The sequence below is a fragment of the Tiliqua scincoides genome, chromosome 2, assembly GCF_035046505.1.
Source record: "Tiliqua scincoides isolate rTilSci1 chromosome 2, rTilSci1.hap2, whole genome shotgun sequence".
NCBI classification, from domain to species: domain Eukaryota; kingdom Metazoa; phylum Chordata; class Lepidosauria; order Squamata; family Scincidae; genus Tiliqua; species Tiliqua scincoides.
The window spans coordinates 243,879,182-243,906,548 of record NC_089822.1 but is presented as its reverse complement, the minus strand read 5'-3'; the positions used below and the strand labels follow the sequence as shown (position 1 = coordinate 243,906,548).

At 42.5% G+C, this 27,367-nt stretch overlaps 1 protein-coding gene and 1 pseudogene across 3 annotated transcripts in view; both read left to right on the top strand.

Annotated features, from left to right (window-relative positions):
* The window catches only part of PTPRG (protein tyrosine phosphatase receptor type G), a 659,913-nt gene that overhangs the window by 165,931 nt on the left and 466,615 nt on the right, over nucleotides 1-27,367 (top strand). The window lies entirely within an intron of this gene.
* On the top strand, nucleotides 12,861-12,981 carry LOC136643257 (5S ribosomal RNA; annotated as a pseudogene).

Below are 27,367 nucleotides of genomic sequence, written 5' to 3'. Positions count from 1 at the left end.
GTCTCCCTCATAGACACGCTACACAATCCCACATGCCAATAATCTAACTTCAGTTTTTGATATTGACCTAAAGTTTCTATAAAAGCTTTAGAGTTCAACATTTCCCTTGATGTGCAGTTACTGTGAGATTATATTTATTGGTCTATAAGAAAAAGAGGCTAATTTTCAGGGGGGGGCTAGGGAGAACAGATGGTATCTTTACTCTGTTGCAGGAACTGTAACAAACATCACCCCTGGGGTAGGGAAGGACCAAGGGAGACCCCCAAACCAGCCAGGACTCAACCCTCCTCCGCCTACACCACCTTCCACAACCCCCAAGAGTAATGTTTATTTATTTTTGCTCACTCCAAGCCCCAGGTCCCATCATACATGTCCCTGGTCAATCACTGCACCCAATGTTTTATATAAAAGATTTTTATTAAAGCTTAAGGGAGCTTCAATTGCTCCAAAAAGACATAACTACATGTATCACAATAGCTTTAAAAACAAGAAAGATCTTACCTAAATAGAGGCTAAAACTACCATCTTACAGGTCTCAGTATTGCTTCCAATATAAAAGCTGTTAGCACCCTTCCTCCTGCTCTCTGTTTTCAGGCACCCAAGCCCAGGTTTTATTCTTTAAGTTATTAATACCCTACACCTGGTTAACCAACACCCAGCCTAAACCATCTTAAAGGGAAAGGGACATGCCCCACCCCATGACAGGAACAACCAGGAAGTGGGCTGTAAACCTCTGCCTTTGTCAAAAATATGATTTCCAAAGATTTAAGTGAATTCTGAATTATTTGAATACCTCCCTAGAGAACAATGTCCATCTTGGTGCTTTCTAGACTTTGGGCACCTTTGATAGTAGGTGCAAGGTGGAAATTCTGGGGTTGAAGTTAGGTATGACATAAACCTCTTGCCATATGCCACTTCTGCCCCATATGATATGAACCTCTTCAAGAGCAAGTAGTATAAGTTCAGTATATTTAAACCTTATATTTATTTGTGTATTTTAAAAAATGAACATGTAATAAACTTAAAGGACATTTACAAAATACTTCCGTACAAAGACAAGAGTTTTCTTTCAATTGGCATTGCATCATTTTTTATTGTTTTCAGTAGCTGTTCATTTTTTTACTACTGGGTCAGATCTGTTCTCATTGGATATCTTTGCTTAAGTGAAACACTTTGGGGGGGGAAGTCTCAAGATGACTTTGATAGGTACACTATAATGCACATATCCAAAACTAAACTGTAACCTACCCCTTGCCAATATTTCATAAGCATTTAATGAATAGAGGTTGGCAGAAAAATATAAAGACAATTTTGCTAATATAAAGTTTTCAGAAGGATCTGGTCACACTGTGTCCTGGCAATGTGAAACTACTAGCTAAATAAGGGCCTGATCCTGAACCTGGTGTGCTGGCTCATTGCTGGTGCGCAGTGCTGCAAACATACCATAAGGCATACCTGCGATGCATATTACCTGGCCAGCATGGGTGTTGGCTGAACATGAGCCCATACTGAATCAGTACCAGGTGGAGGAGGGGTGACCGCCATCCGGAGCTCCGGGCAGTGGAGAGATAAGTGGGGACATGGGGGAGGCATTCTAGGGTGGGGAGAAGGTGTGGCAGAGGTGGGAGCAGGGTGGAAGGGGATGTGACCGGCGGAGCTCAGCTCCGCCAGATCCGGAGCCCTGCGTTGTGCTTCCCAGCCCAACATGAGACTCCCTTACGCTATGCTGGGATTATGGGGTTACTTTCCTTAGCCAGGGGAAGGGGACAAATGTCCTCTTCCGCCGAGGAGCCGGTGGCAGCTGCTTGGCATGCTCAGGATGCTGCGGCAGCCATTTTGGCTTCACAGCCTCCCTGCATGCCAGGCAGCTCAGGATTGGGCTTTCCTTACCCAGGGGAAGGGGATGAATGTCCCCTTCCCCTGAGGAGCTGGTGGCAGCTGCCTGGCATGCTCAGGTTGCCACAGCAGCCGTTTTGGCTTCACAGCTGCCCTGCACGTCAGGCAGCTCAGGATTGGGCTGTTAATCTTGGAGTTTTGGAGCCATTATCCTTGAGAATGTACATATATCAGTTGAGATTTGAAGAGGAAGACCAAGGGAGAAAAGATATTAGTGTGTGGGACATTAAGAGATCATGGCATCAAATAATTGATTTGTGTGCACCTAGAGGAAAATGAAGGAATTACTGGTAATTAGAGTGGATTTATTGGGAACCACGCTTGTATGATTTAAGCACTATAAATTGCTTAGTCTATAATATGAAAATACCAATGAAGATAATGTTTAGTTCAGTTAACTGAATACCCTTCTTTAAAGCAATAAGCTGTCTTGCATTTAATGGATTAATTGAGCAATTACATATTGCTTAACCTCAACACAGATGAGATCTGAGTAAGAAATGTCTTTTTCTCTTGGTCATTCCAGTAAGAAAAATAACTTATTGTTTAGAAAATTTTAAAAGTTATTACCGGTCCAGAGAAGCTGAGTGGGGGAGGGGGGTACATCCATCATGTGGGCTACATTAAAAATTAAACTTTGCAGTGATGGAACAGCTGTTCAGAAAAAAGAAAGTGAAATTGTGCACACAATCTCTAGGACAGAAGTAAGAAAACTTACTAGATTGTGTCCATTGTCTGAATCAAAAGGGCTGGTTTCACATAGGACTATGTAGATTAACCTGCTGTTATTTTATATTTGCAATTAATATATTAATTCATTACAGCAGTTAATCAGTGCTTTCAGCCTTCAGGATGATAAACTTACTTATTTTTTTGTCAAGGTGGCTACTTTATTGTGTTGGCGTATCTAATTGATCTACCTAATTTGTCAATGACACATATATAGCTGTTATTAACTAATGTATCTAAAATGCCTTGAATCTTTAATGTCTTTCCCATCAAACCATTTACTGGAGGCGGGGAGAGTACAGTCTTCTCTGTTCTGAGCAACTGAGACTCAGAAGAACTAGTTTACTCATCTAAGATCATGTAAGAAGGGTGCGAACAGCATTATTGAGGGATAAATCCATATTACTCCTAAAGCCCATACAGATTATGAGCAGCCCAATCCTGTTGGGCTGCCCCACTGGCAGAACACGTGTTCTACTAGTACTGGCCGCTGGCTCACGCTGGCAGACCCGTGAAGACCCGCTGGAGCAGATATACCCACACGGGGTGGTCCGGGGGTCTCTCCATGTTAACATTCCCAGATGCCTTGGGCCTAATGTTGTACTGAGGTGGGATATCTAGAAATTTTTAAATTATACTGGTCCCCAGAGAAGAAGTAGAGCATCAGCAGACTTGGGGTCAGGGGGACAGCTGGGGCAAAAGTGAGTATCTGTATAGCTCCTTTCATGGATATGAGCCACCAGCATGTGCTCAGTCAGGCGCACCTGTAAAACTGCTCCGCTCACATGATTCATCTCTTTAAGAAATTGGAAATAGACTGACAAAGAATTTCCATTCCAGTTTAGTTCTGTTAAACTTAGTGGAATCCAGGAGTCTTGACTTTTCTGATTTATTTGTCTTTAACTATCCAGACCTAAACGTAAAAAAAAAAAAGTGCCTCTTGCAAGTTTTTAGAAGATGACAAGAAACCACAGGTAGTCAGGAACCTCTTGTGTTACTATTTCCATGCTCTTCCTGATACTACTTCCCCCTGTGTGCTACCAATTCAAGTCGCTGTAAAAAAGTCCCTTTTAATCCACACTTCTTTCTATGAATAATAATAATAATAATAATTAATAATTAGGTATTTATATTCTGCCTTTCTGGTCATCGGATTACTCCTCTGATTTTATTCAAGGCGGTTTACATAGGCAGGTATTTCTAAATCCCTCAAGGGGATTTTTACAAACATAGAGGTTCTCTCTTTCAAGAACCAACATTTCAGAATGGATCATCCTGGTTTGGTCTCACTTCTGGCCTCCGGTTCTCCCACGCAGGCTGACAAGCAGCTCCATCTCTCACATGGAGGGCAGCCAAGATGCTTCTTGCTCACATCAAGAGTAGGTGGAATCACTCAGCTCGGCTTGTCAGCTACTTCAAGGTCTTGCCGTTCTCAGCCGTTCAGGTAGCTGCTGGTGTCCTCAAACTGGCGATCTTCTGATATTATCTTCAGGCTAATGGAGGCTCTACCCTCTAGATCAGACGTCCTGTCCCTCTTGTAATGAACTTTCAAAGCTCTTCAGAGGGATACCGTACTTGATTTAAATCTGCAGCATTAAACAAATCAGAAGAAAATGTTATCTATCCCTTGTTGGAGGCTAGGCAATAAGCATTAAACTTAAAATTTCATTTTAAGATGCAGTGGAATAATTGTAGATGAATAAAAAATGGAGCAGTGTGTCTCCGATGCCATGGAAGAAATGTCACAAACTGCAGGCTTTTGAATAGCCTGTAGTAGTAGCCGGTAAGCATACAGGTTGTAAGTGAGCTGGGAACAGTGCATTTACAATAACTGAGCTTGAAATAATCAGGGGCTGAATAGATTTTAACAGAAATTGAACTCTTGGACCATATAAATGTAATGGAAAAATCAAGTTCTGAAATAATTGTGTTTGCAATAGAATTGTACTAATTTTGTTACATGTTTAATTTTATAGATCAAAAGATGCTTGAAGCTAGTCTTTATTTTAGAATGAGATGCCTGGAATGACCCTTCCAATGCAATGTTTTTCCTGGGTGGAAGAATACCCATGGAAAAATGCATATAGGAGTGGGGCAATCCCAGCCAGCTGATTGCCTGGTTACGTCACTCGTGTATAGGAATTGGAAACATGATTTAGAACTGTGTTGGGCTGGCATCCAGAAGTGTTATACCAATTTCTATACACTTGCTACTCTTACTGAGAAATTTAACAAGTGCATGAACAACATAATATATTAATCTAATGTTTACATGAGTTTAGTTGATAGGAACCATGAACAAAAGTATATAGGAACCTGGTCTTTCACTTGCAGATTTTTTCTGTAAAATTCACCAGAATTCTGCATTGTGGTTTTCATGTGTATTCCTGTATGTCATTCTCTGTAAAGAAAATAAAAAGATGCTTGACCTAGTAGATTGTTCTCCTACAATGAAATTAGCTAGTCACACAGTTGCTACTACCTGTCGTGACTTTAGATGACCCCTTTGGAGATGGAATAGTTAAGGATAATGTCTTCGCAAGGAAACAATTTAGTTGTGCTCTGCTAGTTCTGACAAAATCACTGTCAAATGACAGTATTTTTAGATGTTTGATGTAGTTCTTCTTTAAAGATGGGTGGAATTGTCAGGTTGCTTTTAAAGTGAATGGTATATGCCTTTCAGCTTAGAGAGAGAGGCAGAATTAACAAATGTTGCATGATGTCTCATGAATTGGGTCTGGTTACCTTGGTGATCACGGTTTAAATGCTGCCATTAACTCGATTTAACGGCCGCTTTGTGTAATTGGAATTGGGATGGGAAACAGAGTATCCCCTAACAGAGTAGGTGTTGGCATAAGGAATTCATTTCTTTTGTTTGCTTGGCAAGGCAAAATGGAGTTGTAATCTAAGTGTGAGTTTGAAATCTTGGGAAGGAATGTGTAGGAAGAGTCTCATTTCTTGAAATTTTTAGTCTTAAAAGTAGTTTTTTCAAAACCTTTCTATTCTGTTGTTCAGTTCTGTGTATTTTCTGTACCCGATGCAAGTAACACATATGTATAATGTTTATAAAACTTGGAAAAGACTGGTAGAATCATTTTTACATACCCCTAAAATAAATTGTTGCCATATGGTAGAAGGAAAACCAGTAGATTTTCCTGAAAGCTAATCTGGCTTGTAGATGGTTTTTTAAGGTTCTTTCCATCTGTTAAGTAATGCTCCTCATGTCAGGTGGGTGTGCACTACGTTATTGCAGATAGATGAGATATTCCCATGCTGGTTTACACTGGTTTATATGTAAGTTGATGAAATGTGGGTCTGGCATATCTTTTGAAACCCTGAACGCATTCAGTAATTTGATGTGTTGTAGATCATACATTATGAATTCATACATAGTTGAGTAAGATGTTCAGTGGAGACAAATTCACAGTGCTCTTTAGTTAGAAATTTTAATCCGGCAGCCCTAAATATAAACAACAGATCAAGTTATGTATTTGAACTCATTTCACTAAAATTATGTTTGTCCACCAGTGTTGCCAGTGACATGGCAATAACCCTGACATTTAATTCCGTTCCATTTATTAAAAAGAGTGAGATGGTCATTGGTTTGACAGGGCATATCAGGGTGAGCAAAACGGCTGCAAAGTGAGTGAAGGTTGGCTGACTTTTGATCTGGAGCTTCTGCCGAGATGAGGGATTGAGCTTTTACTACTGTACAGCCATTCCTGTCTTTTTCATGTTTCTTCATGGCAGTCTTATGGCCAACCTTTCTGCCACATATATTGAACCCTGTGGATGGCCTGCATCAGTTGTGATGTTACTTCCACCATAAAGTTACATCAGCATGGCAATGCAGGAACCTTGTAGAAGAGTGCTCAGAGATACATTGTTGCCCAGTCTCTTGACCATACTGGACTTCTGTTTTCTGTTTGAGCTGATGTTCATTGCCATGCTACCTCTTGACTACAGAGACCATTGATAGCCTAGCAACTATAGATAGGGCTATCCTCTCTGAGAGGGGTGACCAACCTTTCGACTTTAGGGCTCCTGGACCTTTAACAATTGTGTAGAGAGGAGAATTTACGTAGGTGCAGCTGGTCATCTGTGAGATGAAAAGGTGCACCTACTGAAATTTCTACACAATTGTTAAAAGATCCAGGAGCCCCAGAGTGGAAAGGTTGACCACCCCTGAGTTAGTCTAATCCAGGGGTGTCAAACTCGTTTCATACAGAGGGCCGAATAGCATTCATGGTGTCCTCTGAGGGCCAGAAGTGATGTCATTAGGCAAGTAGTGATGTCATTAAACTGGTCATAACCAAAAATATGCACCACTTTTTCTCACTACTATACTTACTACATTAACTGTAGTTGACTTGGAATCAGTACTCTAGTTAGAAATATTTGTTGATCTTACCTACCAATCAACCAATTAGCATGCACTTTTATTTAGGAATTACTAGTGTTTAAATAATACATGGATTTTTAAAAATTTAGAACAATGACTTGAATTGGCCTTTTTGGGGTGTGTGTGATTTAAATGTCTATTTAAATACATATTGTAAACTTGTCAGTGCTTAGAGGAACAAATGACAAGTTTAAAAAAGAAAAAAGCCAGACTTTTTGTGGGGGCAGAGTGTGGCTTAAAGCACGTTACAGCTACTTTTGAGTCATAGGAAATAGGCAACCCAATCCTAAGTTTTTCAAGCACCCAAGGCTCCAGTGGCACTGAAATGGCTACCACTGAATCCAATGAGGCCAGAGAAGCAGCTGCAGGTGTCTTCCGGGGTAAGGGAACAAATGTCCCATTACCCTGTGTCGACCTACAGAGGCCCGAATTGGTCTACTGGGATCTGTGCCTGCCTTTGAGAAGACACAGAACTGAGGAGACCCATGCCAGGTCTTCTGGCTTGAGAGGGGGGATAGGATATGGCGGTAGAGTCTGCGGCCATCTCCACTCCCCGTCCTGGTCCCGATTCTCCCCTCCCTCTTACTGCCTCTGCCCAGTTCTGCCCCTCCCCGCCCTCCCCCTGCCCTGAAAATCCATAGCACCAGATGGCAGTGACACTCACTGTCGCCCATTCCTCAGGGTTAGTACCACAGCTACAGGTGGCTACAAAGTGCCTAATGGCACTTTGCAACCGCCAGCGTTCTGCCGGTGCTAATACCAGTAGATTGGACCCTTACGTAACATCAGGGTTTGTGTGACCATAGGCGCAATCCTAACCCCTTATGTCAGTGCTTTCCAGCACTGGCATAGCAGTACCAATGGGACATGAGCTGCATTCTGCAGTTGGGTGTCACTCATGGAGGCCTCCTCAAAGTAAGGGAATGTTTGTGCCCTTATCCCAGAGCTGCATTGCCCTTATGTCAGTGCTGGAAAGCACTGACATAAGGGGTTAGGATTGTGCTCCAACTTTCATGTTTATGATATCTTGCTCTCTCTCATGAAGCTCATGTCTCAGCTGGGTTCTTTCACACCGTTTTGATATGAAAAGAGAGTCCACAGTCCAGAAACTAACCTGTTGTTAAACAGAGGGGACATTATTTCCCCCAAATGTATCTCAGGTTTTTACAACTCACATGACTTTTTCTTTTCTCTATTGATATTGATTTTCTTCTTGTGAGAGTTTGAGATTGAGACACTTATCAAGGAGATTATAGCATTATGCTGTTGTTCTGTACTAATGTTGGTTTCCAAGGGGATCAAGTTTTCTCTCCTTTAAGAAAGAACTTCTTTTGATGTTTAGGTGTCTCTGAAATTCAGAGTTCTACTAGAGATGTCTTGAGGTTTTGTGGGTAGTGATTTTTGATTTCCAGCTAATTTCCTCCTCCAAGAGAACTGAACTTGAGATATTTCCATTTGATATTATGTCCTATCCTTTTGTTGTAAAACTTCTAAATATAAAAGAAGAATATTACGGAGTGGTTTAAGAGAGGATTTCATGTATCTCATTCCTACTTTCCATGTAAGAGATGTCTGTATTTGAACATTTTGTGCGCTGGGATAACTTGATTGTACTCTGCTTCTGAGTAGACATGCACAGGATTGTACTGTAAAGACCCATTATGTTCAATGGGACATACTCTCAGGGAAGTGTGTATAAGATTGTAACATCAAACCTTTAATGAAAATGGCTGGGGAAACTTTTTTTTTAAATCAGTTTTCAATATTTTTTTTAATGTAAGTATGCATTACACTGTAAAATCAAAGACTTTGAATTTTCTCTTTTAAAAAGACTTGAATTGGGGCATGAGATGATTAGAAATGGGCAAATGGTGGATGATAGCTTGTGTGAAATATGGAAATACTTATAATCTAAGAAGGCCATCAAAGGATGGACAATTGCTAAATGCATCTTCATTTGGAGCAGAGAATCAAGCACTGCAAAGTTAAATTTTGCGAAAACATAATTCATACCCATGTGTGTGTGTGTGTGTGTGTGTGTGTGTGTGTGTGTGTGTGTGTGTGTGTGATATAGTGTGTTTTTGAGAAATATTTCATATTGAGCAAAAATTTTCAAGTGTGTTTGCTGTGTGGTCTCACCAGCATAATTTTGTGTTGATTGGTTACAGCTCTTTTATTTAATAATAATATTAAGAGACCCATGTCAGGTTGCCCAGCTCAGGAGGAGGTTCAGGATTCAGCAGCAAACTCTGCCACCGTCTCCACCCCCTCCTTGGGCTGATCCTCCCCTTCCTTCCTTCGCCCCATTCTGGCCACTCCTCGTCTCCCCCTGCACCAAAAATACAGCCGGCCAGTGCTGGAGGATCGCTGGCCATCCATCCACATGTCACTGAGGCTGAGCATCTACTGGCACTGGCCCAGCCCCAGAACATCCTCCTCCTCCTGTGTTGTCAGTGTGCTTTATGGCACGTTTACAACAGTTAAAGCTGGCAGTATGGACTTCAGGATTGGGCCCTGAATACACGGGGAAGAACGTGTGTGTTTTTGCCTTTATTTGACCCCAAAACAACCTGTCAGCCTGTGTTTTAATAATACCAGCAGGGATGACAGAGTCTGTTAAAGCATGAGACTCCTCTCAGTGTGCCTCAAATTGTTCCCACTGGGATAATGTTAAAGTTTTTGCACAGTTTGTTATCAGTTCATGCTAGTTTGTATAAATGGGTAATATTTTTCTATGATGTGTAGCAGAAAGTGCCAAAACATGAACATCCTTCTATCTGTGAGAGGCAACATTAGCAAGAAACCAAGCATGTCATAGCAGGATATAGTGTTTTGAATTAAAAAGATGTTAGCTGTATTGCCTACATATTCATAAACCGGTATTAATAGCAATTTAAGAATCTCTCTGTTTAGCTAACAGAGATTTTGTTATAAAGCCAACACTGTGTTCCTCCATTTTAAAAAAACATTAGATCCTCTTATCAAAAGAAAATTATTCAGTCAGTAAGTATTAGTGCTTTATTTTAAAACCAATCCTATCTACAGTATTTTAGCATCAAGTGTGCCTTTTGGGAAATGGAAAAGATGAGCAAATAAAGCTAATTGTAATGGAGATCTGATACATTACTCTAATGCAACTCTTAGTTACCATATTAGTGGTAACGGAATACAGGAAGCTGCTCTCTTAACACCGTCTAAAGAACTCTTGTGATTATAAAAAGAGGTGGTTCAAAGCATGACATTATTTATGCTTTAGCTAGTTTTTCAAACGTGGACACTAGTGGACACTGTAGTGTCTGCAGTTGGGATATTAAGCAAGCACCACTTGCTGTCTTTTGTCTGCTATCGCTCATCTGTCATGTCTAAATATCTTGTCATGCCTTCAAACATCATGAGAGTCTTCAGATGGGATGGAAAAGAAAAACAGGGAAATATGGCCCAGGGTTAATATGAAGGCAATTTTCTAAAACCAGAGGGAGAGTTCTCTGGTAGTGCTCCTCCTCATGCATGGTGACCAAGGTCATGTGGGTTGGTGGAGTATTTCTAAAAGTCCTGAAATAGCAGACTCAGATTTCAAAATTCGTTTAAAAATTGGGGGTCGTTTACAGTCCCTCCAAACTGTCAGTAAATGGAACGGGGCATGCAGTCAATCCTATTGCATTAGGGAAGCTGAGAGAGGAGCTACTTCTCTTCCAGCAAGTTATGATGAGTTCCTTGCCTCACAAGAGACCCAGTGTAGACCCAGGGCCCAATCCTATCCAACTTTCCAGCACCGGTGCAGCCCCAACGCAGCCCCGAGGTAAGAGAACAAATGTTCCCATACCTTGAGGAGGCTTCTGTGATTGCCCCACCACCACTGGATGCAGTGCACACCCTATTGGGACAGCTGCACAGGGACTGGAAAATTGGATAGGATTGGACCCTCAGTCAGCTGGAAGTGCTGTGCGAAATGCAGTATTTAAGGCCAGTTATACAGATCAAGTTATTTGATTTAGAAGGAAAATGGTTTGCCTTGAAGAAGGGGTTCATTTTAAAGTTTGATGAGATCGTTTAAAAACTTGTCAGGATTGTCCAGTCTCAGCTGGTAAGACAGATTTTGAACATCTTGTTGCCGAAGTCCTATAGGTCAGTGGTTCCTAGACTTTGGGTTGGGACCCACCATTGGGTCACAGATTTGACTATGTGCATCAAGGGTTAAACAAGCTGCTGGGGGGAGCACTGCTGCCCAATCACCATCACCATTATAGCCACACTCCTGGCATTCATAAATCAGGCAGCAACCTTAAAGCCCCCCTCCCCCGTAAACTGTAGTAGCTAAGGCTAAACCAGGGGTGCCCAAACCCCGGCCCGGGGGCCACTTGCGGCCCTCAAGGCCTCTCTATGTGGCCCTCAGGGAGCCCCTAGCCTCCAATGAGCCTCTGGCCCTCCAGAGATTTGTTGGAGCCCACACTGGCCCGATGCAACTGCTCTCAGCGTGAGGGCAACTGTTTGGCCTCTCGAGTGAGCTGTGGGATGAGGGCTCCCTCCATTGCTTGTTGTTTCATGTCTGTGATGCAGTAGCAGCAGGAAAGGAAAGGCCAGCCTTGCTTTGTACAAGGCCTTTTATAGGCCTTGAACTACTGCAAGACCTTCATTCATTCATATAAGTTCATCTTTAATATATTCATTTATGTAAATTTATTCAAATTTGAAATGTAAATTAATTCGGCCCCCAACACGGTGTCAGAGAGATGATGTGGCCCTCCTGCCAAAAACTTTGGACACCCCTGGGCTAAACTGAGTCACGTGCACATTTACTTGCAAGTAGGCTAATGTGCCTTGGCTCTTATCAAAGACCAAGTGAGGGGGAATACAAGGCCACCAGAATGGTCCCAATCAGATAAATGTGGAGCTCAACAAATGTCCTCCCCCCCCCCCATAGTAAAAAAAGAGAGGCTTAAGTGGCTGGTAAAGTGAAACACTTTTAGGCTTATAAAGATAGGTGGGTCCCAATAGTGTCATTTTAAAAAGTGGCTCCCGGTGCTTAAATGTTTGGGGGCCACTGTTATAGGTCATTGTATTTTGGTTGTATAGGTACCTGGTAAGCAAGCAGACAGTGTCATCTTTTGGGTCTTTGCAAGCTGCAATATGGTGTTGAAATGGTAGGTTGAACTTGATATTTACTTCAGTTGAATCTTAGCTGTTCTTTAAGAACTCCAATGTCTGTAACCCTTATTTCCCTGTCTTGAGAGGTAGTGAAAATCCTTACTAGGTAAAAACAATGACCTGGTGTTATTGATTGAGCAGTAAAGACAACAGATAACTTGATAAGGATTCTGTCAATAAAACTCAAGTCCCTAGTTAGAATTTTTTAAAAAGGAAAACATTTGTTTAGCTAAAAGGGGAGGGGAACCCATTTCAGCACCATTTTGAACCTTTAGCTTCTGTCAACTGTCATTTCCTGCAGTACTGCAGATAGTGGAATGAGTGGCAAGGATGAAGCCCAAGGAACCTTTGGATGCAGTCCTTTAGTACTGAACTCTGTATGCATAGATGTGAAGAAAACGATGCTGTATCACAGATCGTCTTGTGGCAGTAATCACTGTAATGCACCGACAGTAACGCCCCCAGCATCCCACGTGGGCAGTGAGTCTGGGTGAGATTGGAAAATGTAAGATCCCAGGAAATTTCTGGGCCCCATCCTTTGGCTCCTGGGCCCCTTTTCTGACCCTGGGCCTGGGTACAAATTACCACCTTTACCCCCCCCCCCCAGGCCCTGATCACAGTGACATGCAACTCCATGTGAACTATGTGCTGGCCTGGTTGGGCAAGGAAATAGTGAAATATGGGGATTGCCTTTGTCTTAAAGCTACCTTGCACATGCCTGATCTTGTCTGATCTCAGAAGCTAAGCAGGGTCAGGCCTGGTTAGTACTTGGATGGGAGACCGCCTGGGAATACCGGGTGCTGTAGGCTTATACCATAGTCTTTTGAGACTGAAGGTTGCCAACCACCTGCTCATCAAGATGCTATCATTTGCAGTAAAACGTACAGTTGGAAGGAACCCACAAGGTCATCTAGTCCAACCCCCTGCCTGTAGTAAATAATCTTTCCCTAATGGTTGAGAGAAAATTATCATATTTTATACTTTGTGCTGATCTGGTGAGGATCCTACGGTCCACCTTGTGGGGATGGAGGAAGAAGCAAGGCGCACTACCTGAGCACCTGACCTTGCCACACATCCTTGGGCATTTCATGAGTGGCAGTGAACCATCCCAAAAACATGTAGTTGCTTTCACCAGGAAGGGGAAATACAACAGGGGGTGCCTTTTAGCACCTGTAATCTGGAAAGCTAACTAACCTGCCCAAGCCCAACTTCTCTGCATTCACACTTTGTAGCTTTAGTCCTGAGTGATTTGTCAGAGTGAGAGAGAATAACTTTTAGCCCTAGACAGAAAGAATCACATAGAAAAAACACATAAGTTTTTCCATTAAGCCGAAGGGATCTCATTCATCCTGTCTTCCAAAACTGGCCAGGAGTGATTTGGCAAGAGAACATTTGGAAACTGAGAAAAGAGAAATAAGAAAAGAATATTTAATTTAAAATTTATTTTTTAGTTCATTGTTAGTGAATCATGAAGCTGGTGAGCATATGCTCCTGAATATGAAACTATCTGGCTTGTGGGCTATATGTTAATGTTTCAGCAAAAGTTTCAATATTTGTTTTTAAGTGCTTATTTTACAATATCAATAAGGAAAGTTAATTGAGAATTCTAATACAGTTCTCAGTTTCTTTTCTCCTTGGTTTTTCTCATGATTGGATATGAATATTACAGCAAAACGGATTGCATGAACCTTTTTCTCTTTAAAGAAAAGATTAAGTGGGTTTCATGCCTTGGATAACTTGAGAAGGGTCTTTCAAGATCTTACACTTTAAACAAATTGGCCAGACTTGACGATTCTTTTTATTGCTTGCCTAATCCAAAGCGATGCCAATATCTCTTGTGAAAAGCAATAATGTGGCGAGGATGTATGGGACTTCACGAGCAGGCACTTGCATTTGAATGAATAACTGCAAGTGAAAAGGGAATACAGAAAAATCTTAATAGAAATCTTCAATTAGATGAAGGGCTCGGGTGCACGTGACAAGGCACAATGTCACTTGCTAGATGTTGAATGTTGCATGAGTTGTTTAAAATGCTGAATATAAAATGTAGCAAATAGCCAACTCCTAACTCTTTGGAAAGAAGTTCAGGGGTAATCAGATGTCATCGTTCAGGTGGCAACCAATTTCAAGTATATAAAATGTGCTAGTCTGAGTATATCATTTGAAAATACCTTTTGAGACAGATGTTTCAGGGAAAACTGTAATTTGTGCATGAATTCCCTTTTTGAGCTAGATACTGTCGGCATGTCAAAATATATGTTCATTATAATTTGTTTTTGTTCCTGCCATAATTACCTTTTTCCAACAGTCTATATATACACACATTTACATCAAATTCTGACGTAAGTTTACAAAGATGTGCATGTTGTAAGCTCTCCCTGGAGGATATTCCAATCTATAATTTCTTGTATCTGAGGAAAATCTTATGGAATTCCCTTTAATGTATGATTTTGTTTGTTTTGATTTAAACGTGGTCAGGAAGACGTACCCTTGTGTTGTCAATGCCTGTGATGTGTTGGAGAGTAGTTTAATAGCATGAAAATGAATGAATTTGAAATTGGATAGCTGAAGGTCAGAACTCCACAGTGATAACTCAACTGATGTAATATTCATATTCTGGCTACAAAATGGCACTATATATCAGTATTTTGTCACTACCTGCCATTTTTGTGGAAGGGGAAAGAGGTTTGTTGTATTGACAAATATTGAAAGAAGAAAGTGGTAGGTAATTGCATATAGAGCAGGTTAAAGAATTTCTATGTGCATAGCCAGTGCATTTATCTACAGTACTCTGGATAATATGTATATGTGATATATACCAATTTCTATTCCTAGTTTTCTCTATAAAAAAAGTGACCTGGATGAAGTCAGGTGGGTATTTCCATTTGTCACAAATTTGGTCCTTCTGGAGGTTGTCGTTAGTAATAGGCTGGATGGGGACTAATAATCTGAATCTCAGTCTAGACAAGGCAGAAGTGGTTGAACTTTTCTTCAGATCATGAAGGTGATATTCCACCAACATTGGACAAGGTTTCATTGCTCCTTAAAGATCAGGTTTGCAGCTTGGAGGTCATGCTAGGTTTGCAGGATTCATTCACTGCTAGATTTGCAGTGTTCCTTTCAGTGACATTTGTTGGTGTACCAACAGCCACCATTTCTGTAAATAAATTGTTTGGCCATGTTTATCTGTATCATAGGGCTCAATCTAGAACATGCCCTTGGCCAATGCAAGTCCCTTGTGCCAGCCAGCGTGTGTCACGAAAGTGCCATAAAGCATTTTCATGCCACCTTCTGAGGAGGGAGGCCAGTGCCCAGATGTGCCTTCAGACACCAGCCCATTTGGGCCGATGGATCAGGTAAGCCTGCACCAGCCGAGTCAGGCCGGCACGGAGGTCTGGAAGTGCATTGGAAGGCGGGAAGAAGATGTTTTGGGGGGAGTTCAGGTGGCAGGTGAGCAGGGGGAGGGGCCAGGATCTGGCATTTGTGTCAGATCCTATCCTCACTCCCAGGCAGCCTAGGGCAGCTCCTGGCTACTTAGGTCTGCGCCACCTCTTTAGATGGCACAGATCTAAGCAGCCCCATTAGAGCTGCAGTGGCTTTACCCAAGATAAGGGGAAGCAAGTCCCCTTGTGCTGGGCTGAGCTGAGCTGCTTTTGGCCCCAACCCTCCTCTGGATGTGGGACAGGCCTGCCAGCCTGCCTGCTCCAGGGCAGGTTAAGATTGGGCTGATAGTAACATTTAGGGTTGACTAATTAAATGCAGGTTACACATGGAGCTATCCTTGCACAATTTAACTGGAAATGTGGGATTTGGATAAAAGAACCATATGGCCAAAAGCTTGCTCTTGGATAGGAAATTCAGGGAGGAAAGAAACTCAGCTGCTGCTTCGAATAAATCAAGTATCCTGTGTGTGTGTGCGCGTGCGTGCGTATGAGAGAAAGAAAGGTGCTCAGAGATGCTTTTGCATGATTTTCTCATCTGTCCCAACTTCCAGAGCAGTGAGAAAATATTGAACTTGATTCATTCAGCCAGGAAGGTGTCGGGGAAAGAGACTTCCAGATGAAAACAAGCTGACCAAGGGGAGCAGCATGTCATGATGATCTTACACACCACTTCCTGCTCCCTACTTTTCCTTTACTGGACCAACAGCTGAACAGGGGAACAACTTTTGTGTTTGTATCCACTGCTACTATCCCAGGCCACAAATATAGGAAAAATGCCCTTCCAGGAGGAGAGTGAATACCAGCACTGCTTTTTAAAAAGTAGACTCACAGTAGTGTCTTCAGGGTGAAGGCATATGACAATTCATTGAACATGGACCAAGCAGACAAAGGGGTCAAAATGTGACTAGTTTATTAGAGTCTAAATGAAAAGTGAAATGTGCAATATGAGGAAAGAAAGGGGTAGTAAAAGTATAAGCTGAGTGATGGAAAATGCCTGAACAGTATAGAATTTTTAGATCCAAATTTAATTTCAAAAAATTCACATATTTTATGGAAGCATACTTATCAATGAGTTTTCTTTGTTGTCCTCCAATGTTAAAGTAATTTAACTGAGATGGATTTCATTTGAAAATAATTTGAGGAAATATCCTTCTCCCTTTTTGTTTTGCTTTTTTTTTTTCCTGATTTGCAATCCTTTCCAGTTAGCATTCTGCTCTTTTCTCCATCCAGCCTTTGACAGGTACTTGGAGTAGTCATCAAATGCCTGTCATTTCTAATTGTTCCATGGTAGTGGAGGAAAAATTGTTTTTATGCCTTTGCATCAAAGTTAAATCTGGTATAAAATGTACTGTGCTTATATTAATCTGTTGTGTAAAAACACTGCATGCATTTTGTATTTTAACTATGAGCTGGGCTTTTAAAACTTTTATAAAAACTTTCTTCTACAAAGGAAACCTTGCCAGGCATTTGGAGCAAATATTGGCAATATCACTGCTTATTAGTGGAATGATTGTGTGTGAACAGTTTTCCTACAGTCAATGGCTTTGAAGCCCCCACATTTTTCCCAAAGAGGCCCTTAAGCTTATTTCTTTTGTACAAGTTAGTTGCTGTTGCTGACCCAATTTGCAGCATCTTGGGCACAGTTTTTGCTTTAAAATAAAAAAAAATACTCTTTCTAGTAGTAATTGTGATATCATCATGGGGCCAATTCAAATTGGTTAGGGGAATTCAAATTCACTAAGGGGGGAAACCATTCATTCTCCTCATGCCCTTTTTTGAAAAAAAAAATACTGAAGGGAGGGGACACATTTCTCTGTTTAAATTTTTTTTTTGCAAACTGCACCCATCCTCAACCATGTTGCTTATACAGGTGCAACATATTTATCCATGGATATTATCCATGGAATTGGGTGGGGGGAACTGAAAGTCACACACACCTTTGCCTCCTTTGCCCTGCACTGGCTTCTCACTCCAGGCAGCCCTAAACACTGCAAAAAGGCTCCGCCTCGCCCAGGCAGAGAAATAGCCCTGGAGCCATGGAAGAGGTTCCCCTTGCGAAGGAACAGTAACACTCTTGGAGCCCCTGAGCCAGCAAAGAGGCTGTAGAGGGGAAGGGGGGGGCGGAAGACCTCTGTATACAGAGCACATGCAGCAAGGTGGAGCTCTCTCTCTCACTCACACACACACACACACACACTCTCACACACACACACACACACACACACACACACACACACACACACACACACACACACACACACACACGCAGGGGCAGGTTTGGTAGCAACAGAGGGGATTGCTTTAAAAAACCCAGAGAGTGTTTGCCCAATTCCCCCCCCCCATTTGGTGCAGGCTCTCCAGCCTATGGAAACAAAAGTCCAGCAAGCAAGCCTTCCTAGCAAGCAAAGCATGAGATTTAGGCTACAATCCGATTCACACTTTCCTGGGAGTAAGTCCCATTGACTACAATGGGGCTTACTTCTGAGTAGAAACGCATAGGGCTGGACTCTTAAAAGCTCAGCATCCCACCTGTGAAAGGGGGAGGAGGGGGAGGCGAAGGAGCTTGGTGGAGGGGAGGGGATTGATAACAGCTGCCTTAGTTTCCTTCCAGCCCCAAGTGTCAGGCTGCAGTGTATTTGCTTAACTCTATGGAATTTAGCACAACGTTTTTTTTAATTGCACCAAGTCATGGAACAGAACAACACGGATAAATAGGCTCTACCTGTATAGGTGGTGCTTTGGTATCCGTCAGGGTCCATTCTTGAACCCCCACAGATACTGACCATGGATAATGAAATCCACAGTTTGGGCACCATTAAACTCTCAGAAGGCAACTGGAGCTGTGCTCCTGTTGCTTTTGGAGAATTTTCCGAAGCCTGCAGAGGCCATGCATGATTGCCAGCTGCCTCTGCGGGCTTCAGAATGAACCCAGAGGGCAAAAAAAATAACTTCCGGTTTATCTCGGGAAACTAGAAGTGACTTTTTTGCCCTTATAAGGCATTCTGAGACCCAGGGAAGTCCCTGGTCGCCTTTGGAGGTTCAGGTTGGGCCAAGTCTGCCTCAATGCAGCTCTGGGGGATCTGTGTTGAGCCAGATTCATGGATAAATAGGCACAACCTGTATGCTGTTTTGCCTGGGCTAGTACTTATAGGACAGAACATTTTGTGTGTGCATTTTTGTCTGCTTATTGGGGAAAAGGCCAACCACCTAACCCAGAGTGTGGGTGAACTATCATGTAATGTGTGCACAAAGCTTGTTATAAGTAGATGAGAGTTTATTTTTGACAAGGGCTGATGTCTCACCATGACTAACAGCCTTAGCTGAGCTGTGAATTGGGACTTCCCTGGTTCACACCTTACTTCTGCCAAGCTTTTGTCATGAACTCACTAGGTCATCATTTTCCAACCAGTGGTACACATAACTCCAGTGGTACCTGAGCTACTGTCCAGTGGTATGCAAAGCTGAGCCTCATTGCAAAGCTCCACCTCTGCTGCCCAAGCCAGTTTTGGCTGGAGGATCAGCTTCTGTCTCAGGCAGGCACCTGCTTGCCAGTTGATTGTCGGCAGTGCTGCCGACAGTCAAGTGGTGAGCTGCTAGCCAGTAAGAACGTGAAGATTTGCCGCCTTCCCCGGGAGCTTCTGTACAACAGGGCAGGGCCATGGGTTGATGTTAGATGTATTGGTGGTACTTAAGAGAAGGGGTACATCGTGGCACAAAGTTCGAGAAACACCGCACTAGGTGGTACTAGGTAGCCACTTCTCCGCACTCTCAGCTCCCCAGCTATAATAAGGAAGTTATATAGTTATTTGACAGGCAAGTTATAACATTGTTTCAGTTTCCACAGTCAAAAGCACTGCATAGAAGCATACGCTTGTGGTGTTTCTTGTTAATGAGTTTCCCCTTTTTTTTCTTTCCTGGAAGCGACATTCATAGCCACATCCTAAACTGTTGCAAACTTAAAGCACCTAGTGCACACATCAGACAGCTCATCCATATCATCCCCTGTTGGTCCAAAGCTTACTAATAGCCAACAATCCTGATTCTTCCAGTGCTGTACAGTTGTTTGAGAAGACCTGTCTTGATGCAGCGCAGTAGACAGAACTCTGGCTACTATGAAATACTGATCAGACTCTTGCAGTTTTAAAAGAGTTTTAAAACTCTTTAAAAATTTTCTTTAAATTTTCAGTGATATATATTGAAAATAAATTCACTGTTCTGAATTTAGATTTGAAGACACCAACAGCCATAACAGATTATTTTCCTTCATTTTTTTTCCTTTTCCCCAGAGTAAATAACACCTTGTTGAGCTGCACTGAAGTATGTTGACTTATCCTTGTTAAAGTGGTTGTGAAGTTGTTAATTACTGCGAAGAAGCTTAGATATTAATGGAATTTTTGCATGCTTATTGTTAGTTTGCTGATGAAGTTTTAAAAGCAAAAATGATCATTTAATACAGTATTATCTGCCCTTTTTAATCTGGAGTTAGTGGAGAACTTTTTTTTTGTTCTTCTCTTCCCTGCATATGAAAAAGTATCTTCATCTGTGTCTTGTTGCTGCGAAGAAGAGCCTTTTGATGATATTATCCATGCTAAGAATCAATTATGAAGTTAGAAGGCCAGCAATAATTTTTGAGTTATAAAGCTGAATTCTGCCCTGGTTTACAACAAGTAGTGTGCACTATTAGTATATTTTACTGACCAAATGATCCTTTTATAAATGATATGAAAACATAATGTTCCATTATATTTAAATAGATATTGTACAAGGAAAAGTTATAACAAGGGGACATTGACCAGCAGTAGAGGACAAGATGTATGCATCTTCCTTTGAGCGTCTTAGAGTCCAATCCTAACCAACTTTCCAGCACCAATACGACCCCGAAGAAAGGAAACAAAACATTCCCTCTTGAGGAGGCCTCCCTGACTGCCCCCCCCCACTGCATGTTGCAGTGCACACACCATTGGCATGGCTGCGAGGTTGAAGAGCACCAGTCCCAGCATAGATCCTTGGGGCACACTGCTTTTCACCTCTCTCCATTGTGAAAAGTGCCCATTGACACCCACTCTCTGCTTCCTGGCCTCCAACCAGTTCTCAATCCATGAGAGGACCTGTCCTCTAATTCCCTGACTGTGGAGTTTTTTCAGTAGCCTTTGGTGAGAGACCGTGTTGAACGCCTTCCGAAAGTCCAGATATACATGTCCACGGGTTCTCCCGCATCCACATGCCGGAGGAGTCTGTGCGTGACCTTCTCAGAAGACCTTCTCAGAAGACCTTCAAAAACTGGAAGTTTGGTTTAAAGGTCCTCCAGAAGGCTGAGGATGGTGGCGCTGCCTCCTCAGGCATGGTGCACCAGGGATTTGCTCCCTTAACTCTCCAAGGCATGCCCGTGTTCTGAAGAACTCCTGCAGGTTAAGTATAGACAATAGTTAGGGCTAGATGGACCAAGGGGTGACTCAGTAGCTTCATTTGTTCAACTATAACAGCCACTAGACAGGAGAGTGATTAGTAAAAACTGTTATGCCCTTCCAGGCTTTCAAGGACAGTAATGCTATAAGTACTATGTCTTTACTGAGGACAGTGGGTTAAATTAGATGGTATGTGTGGTTTCTTTAACGTCATCTGAAGAACTGGATCAGACTATAAATCTGGCATGTAATTTTATAGTGCGATCAAGGTTGTGTATACAGAAGTACCTCCCAAAACATTGCTTCCTTTAGGGTGCAATCCTAACCAACTTTGCAGCACCGACATAAGGGCAATGCAACTCTAAGGTAAGGAAACAAGCATTGCCTTACCTTGAGGAGGCCTCTGACTGCCCCCTAACTGCAGGATGCAGCACTTGCCCCACTGCCACAGCTATGCCAGTGCTGGAAAGTTGGTTGGGATTTTGCCCTTAGTTAACTACAGCATTCTTTGTTCTAGTTGTGATGGACAGCTACTGAAGCCATTTGAACTAGCAAATTCTGATTAGCATGGACCAATCAGCATCGGTTACCTGTCTTATCCTTAACTATGACTGTAATCCTATGCACACTTGCCTGGGGATAAGTCATATGGAACACAATATGACTTACTTCTGAGTAGACATGCCTAGACTCATGCTGCTTGACACAACACTAAAATTTACAGCCATATATTGCCTGTGTTATGGGAGGAATTACTGTATTAAGTTTTAATGTCATTGCATCTTACTTCATTGATTTTATATGTTAAGTACAGTGAGCAATGCATTGGGAAGTGTGCTTTATTTTTCATGATAAACAACAACCTTTCTTTACACTCATTTTAGTATTAGGTTTCATGGTGTCTTTATTCCACATGGGAGTTCCTTCTTCATGGTGAACCTTTCTCTTGCACTGGCTCATCCATGCTATTTGGGGAATCTCCTCCATACCTCTGCAAATGGCAGAGGGTGATAGTAGTGGGAAATTTGTTGCATGCACATCAGCATAGCTGATCTGCGTTTTAGTGGGCGTTGTAAAATTAGTGTGAAGGTATGGTCAATGACTTGAGTGCAAATGTCTATTTGTAGTCATTGGCCAGTGTATTGACAATGTGATCTAATAATGCACAGGCACCATTTTTTTTCTGATCATATCTGCTGTGCTATGTGAGCAATAAAATAGCGTCATCTCTCAGTCAGTATCATCCTTCAAAAATGGCTTTTATTGACTAAGAGGCCATGTATATACATACTATTGCCCACTGTAGAGCTTTTCTTGACAGTCAGAATGAAGAGCACCTAACAACATCTCATAAGATTATCTTGTTCTCCTTTGCTACCTTTATTTCTGTATTGATTGAATTATCTGGTCAGCAGATAAGTCTGAATAAGCTATTATTTATTGACTCAGGCAGAAAGGTGAGCGATTTGCTGAAGCGCCTCTCTCTCTTGCTCTCTCTCTCCCTCTTTCTGCCCATACAGATAATTTAAGTTAAAATCCCTTGTTCCATGCCATACAGTGATGTACAACTTTATTAGGAACACCTTTTTGTGCACAAATTAGTTTTAAATTACCCCATCAGATCACAGCAGCTGTAGTGAAAGGCATTGAAGGTAATATTTTAAATCTGGCATTTCATGTCTGTGTGCACAACTTTGAGAGTTCAATTATAGATAAAGCACAATTTAAAATTTATTTGACTGAGGTTCATTTGTTTTTGGTTTTTTTCATAAGACTTCAGGATTCTGCTTTAAATTATATTATTTCCTATATGAAAAAGAGTACTTGCCCAAACATTCAATCTGCTGTATATTTCTCATATATTGTACATGTACATGCATTTTGAATGCTATTTCATTGAATTCGTTTTCTGACTAAAGAAATATACTTTTCTTTTGGTAAATGGACTCATAGGAAAAATAAATACCACAACAGTGATACAGAATGTAAACACAATATAATTAACTATAAAGTTGTATGGGGAAAAATATATATATTGGGTGTGTGTGTGAAAGTAGTTAGCCTTGCCTGGGCACAAAATAGCCTGGCACCAGTCCAGATTTCAATTCTGTACATTTCTACTCAGGATTATGTCCCACTGAGTAAAAAAAAAATTCAAGATATTTTTTATTGTTTGTAATATACATGTGGAGCAACATTTTGTAGGCAGCTTTACTAGTTACTTCTTAATAATGTAATGTTCTTTTTTTTATTGTGGTTTTTTAATCCCATCATTTGATGGATGGAAATTCTGATTTTTATAGTTTACCAACAGGTTTTTCTACAAGGATAAAACATTTTACTGTGCATGGATATTTTTCTGAGCAGTTTTGGGGCAACCTGTGGATGTAAGAGAACCCAAATTCAGTAAATATATTGCGGAATATTCTTCAGTGAGAACAACCACTTAATCTTCAGCACTGTTGCTTTCACAGCCTGATTCTTTGCAACTTCCAGCACCAATGCAGCTGCAATGCAGCCCCGAGGTACGAGAGAACAAGCATTCCCTTACTTTGAGGAAGCCTTAGTGAGTTCCCCCTCACCAGAGGATACAGCTCATTTCCCCTTACTACAGCTGCATTGGTGCTGGAAAATTAGTTAGGATTGGGCCATCAGCTTGACAACTAACTTTTAAAACAAAATGGAGTAAGAAAGGTTTTCTGGATATGCAATGTATTATCATAGTAAGGGCGCAATCCTAACCTGCGCGGGAACAGGCAGGCTGACCGGCAATTCAGACTGGCAACGAGGTGCAATTCAGAGTAAGGGGATTTTAGTCCCCATACCCCAATCAACACCACAGTCAATGAAGCTTACTCCCATGTAAGTATGGATAGGATTGTAGCCGGCAGCACAGTTCTGAGCTGCCCTTTCCGCCAGGACTGCTGCAGCACTGAAATGGCTGCCTTGGCATCCAGGGCAGCCGCTGATGGCTCTTCAGGGGAGGGGAGGGGAAGTAGCCCCATAGTAGAGCTACCAGATTCTGCGGCAGCCCTTGGGCTGTCATAGAATCAAGAGTCTCTGTGTCAGGCTGTGCAGCCAATACAGAGCTTAGGATCTGGTGGAGCTCGGCTCCACTGGTCCCGCCTCCCTCCCACCTTGCTTCTTCCCCCGGCATTCCTCCTCCCCACCTTCCCCCGTCCCGGAATACTTCCTCCCCACCTCCCCCCATGTCCCCACCTTTACTACCCAGCGGTTCGGGTGGCTGCAGAGCAGCAGCCCAGCTGTGTTTACAGACGTGCTTTACGGCACCTTTGTGACAATGCACGACTGCAGTTAGCCGGCATGCACTATTTAGGATTGAGCCCTCAGTCGTCAAATGGAAACATGTTTTTAGTATCTTGCAGACTGTTTTGTTATAACAGTCCTGGAAGTTCCTGAAAGTTCCCAAGGCTGTTTTTCTTCTTTAGTTTTTTAAAAAGTTTTTTTTTTAATTTTAATTCATGAACTCACATCATTTTTGCATACCTTGGGTGTCCCTCCAAGTACATAGAAATCATATTTTTAGGTGACTTTTTTCTTTCAACTCGATAAGCTACTCAAGTTCCCTTTTGGGGGAAATTATATTTAGTTATTTAACCTTAACAAAGAAAAGCATGTTATATCATAGTCCTAGACCTGAGGTATTCAATCTGTGTGTCCTGGTTCCCTAGTGAGGCGTGGCTAGGCTCCAGGGGCGTCACCAGGCATCTCGGAGAGAGGGGCTGGGCTGGGCTGCTCTGCTGCAGGTGCTGCCTCCTGACTTGCTGCTTTTTTGCAGCTGTGAAGAGGTGGGTGGGGCAGCGTGAGGCTGGGAGGGTGTGTGAAACATGGTGGGGGGAGAGGGGAAAGAAGGCTGGCTGGGCAGGCAGAGGTGCCGCATCACATCATGGAGCGTTCTCCATGTGCAACCTTGTCCCAAGGACTACATTTCCCAGTGTGCCCCTTGCCCTGGGCATCCTGGGATTGGTCAAGGCTGGAGGAGAGGAGAAGAGGCTTCAAATTGGGAGGGTAGAGTTTGCAGCTCAGTGAAGGAGGCAGCTAGCCTGCTCTTAGTGGGGGTTGTCCAAATGCCCCAGCCTGCATCCCTCCATCTTGCCTGGGGGGAATAGGGGTGGCATCTGCATGCTGGGTGTATGTGTGTGAGCAGCCCCATCTACTTTGGGGTGAGTTGTAATCTTGCTGTATGTGGCTGCAATCCTTTCCACACTTTCCTGGGAGTAAGCCCCATTGACTCAAATGGGGCTTACTTCTGAGTAGACCTACATAGGCATGGGGTCCTTGTCAGCTTAACCCAGGATCCTCACCTTTCTCTTTTTCCTCCCCCTTCAAAAAAGAAAAAAAGCCACTCTTGATGGCTTAGTCTCCAAAAATTGATTAAAAATAAAAATCCCCATTTCTTTTCAGCCATTCCCCTTTTTCCTTCTGCCTCCTTTTGGGGGGGGGGGGTACTCTGTTGGCTACTACTGTAAGACAAAAGGCACAATCCTAGCTAGGTCTACTCAGAAGTCCAATTGTGTTCAATGCGACTTACTCCCAGGAAAGTGGGGTTAGGATTCCAGTCAAACAGTCTCTAGATCTGTTTGCATTAGTTTGCAATTAGCAGATGCACACAAAACAAAGTCTTCCCCTCCCCCAACAAATTCATCACTTCTTCCCCTCTCCCTTTCCAAAACCCTTCAGGTGTGCTGCTAACAACTCAGGGCACACAATCCTAACTAGGTCTACTCACCTGCTAACCAGGTCTACTGCTGGTAGGTCTAACCTACTGCTAACCAGGTCTACAGGCCAGAAGGAGGCCTTGCTGAGGGAGAATCAGCATGGCTTCTGTAAGGGTAAGTCTTGCCTCACAAACCTGTTAGAATTATTTGAAAAGGTCAACAGGCATGTGGATGCAGGAGAACCCGTAGACATTATATATCTGGACTTTCAGAAGGCGTTCGACACGGTCCCTCACCAAAGGCTACTGGAAAAAACTCCACAGTCAGGGAATTAGAGGGTAGGTTCTCTCCTGGATTGAGACCAGGTTGAAGACCAGGAAACAGAGAGTGGGTGTCAGTGGGCAATTTTCACAATGGAGAGAGGTGAAAAGCGGTGTGCCCCAAGGATCTGTCCAGGGACCAGTGCTCTTCAACCTCTTCATAAATGACCTGGAGACAGTGGTGAGCAGTGACGACACCAAACTTTTCTGAGTGGTGAAGACCAGAAGTGATTGTGAGGAGCTCCAGAAGGATCTCGCCAAACTGGCAGAATGGGCAGCAAAATGGCAGATGCGTTTCAATGTAAGTAAATGCAAAGTCATGCACATTGGGGCAAAAAATCAAAACTTCACATATAGGCTAATGGGTTCTGAGCTGTCTGTGACAGATCAGGAGAGTGATCTGGGTGTGGTGGTAGACAGGTCGATGAAAGTGTCGACCCAATGTGCGGTGGCAGTTAAGAAGGCCAATTCTATGCTTGGGATCATTAGAAAAGGTATTGAGTACAAAATGGCTAATATTATAATGCCGTTGTACAAATCGATGGTAAGGCCACACCTGGAATATTGTGCCTAGTTCTGGTCGCCACATCTCAAAAAGGACATAGTGGAAATGGAAAAGGTGCAAAAGAGAGCAACTAAGATTATTACTGGGCGTTTCTGTCTTTTAAATAATTCATGTCTGTTTGTAAAATGTAATGTACGTTGTATCTGTCTGTACACGTAGGTGTGCACTGATACATATATTTGTGTACTATTTAGGTTTATACTCTCTACAATTTCTGTACAGAGTTCTCACCTATCGAATGTTTATGCCAAATAAAGGTTTTGTTGACTGTTGTTGACTGATTACTGGGCTGGGGCACCTTCCTTATGAGGAAAGGTTACGGTGTTTGGGGCTCTTCAGCCTAGAAAAGAGGGGGGACATGATAGAGACATACAAAATTATGCATGGGAAGGATAAAGTGGATACAGAGATGCTCTTTACACTCTCACATAACACCAGAACCAGGGTACATCCACTAAAATTGAGTGTTGGGAGGGTTAGGACAGAGAAAATAAAATATTTCTTTACTCAACATGTGGTCAGTCTGTGGAACTCCTTGCCGCAGGATGTGGTGACGGCATCTGGCCTGGATGCCTTTAAAAGGGGATTGGACACGTTTCTGGAGGAAAAATCCATTATGGGTTACAAGCCATGATGTGTATGTGCAACCTCCTGATTTTAGAAATGGGCTATGTCAGAATGCCAATGCAAGGGAGGGCACCAGGATGCAGGTCTCCTGTTATGTGGTGTGCTCCCTGGGGCATTTGGTGGGCCGCTGTGAGATACAGGAAGCTAGACTAGCTG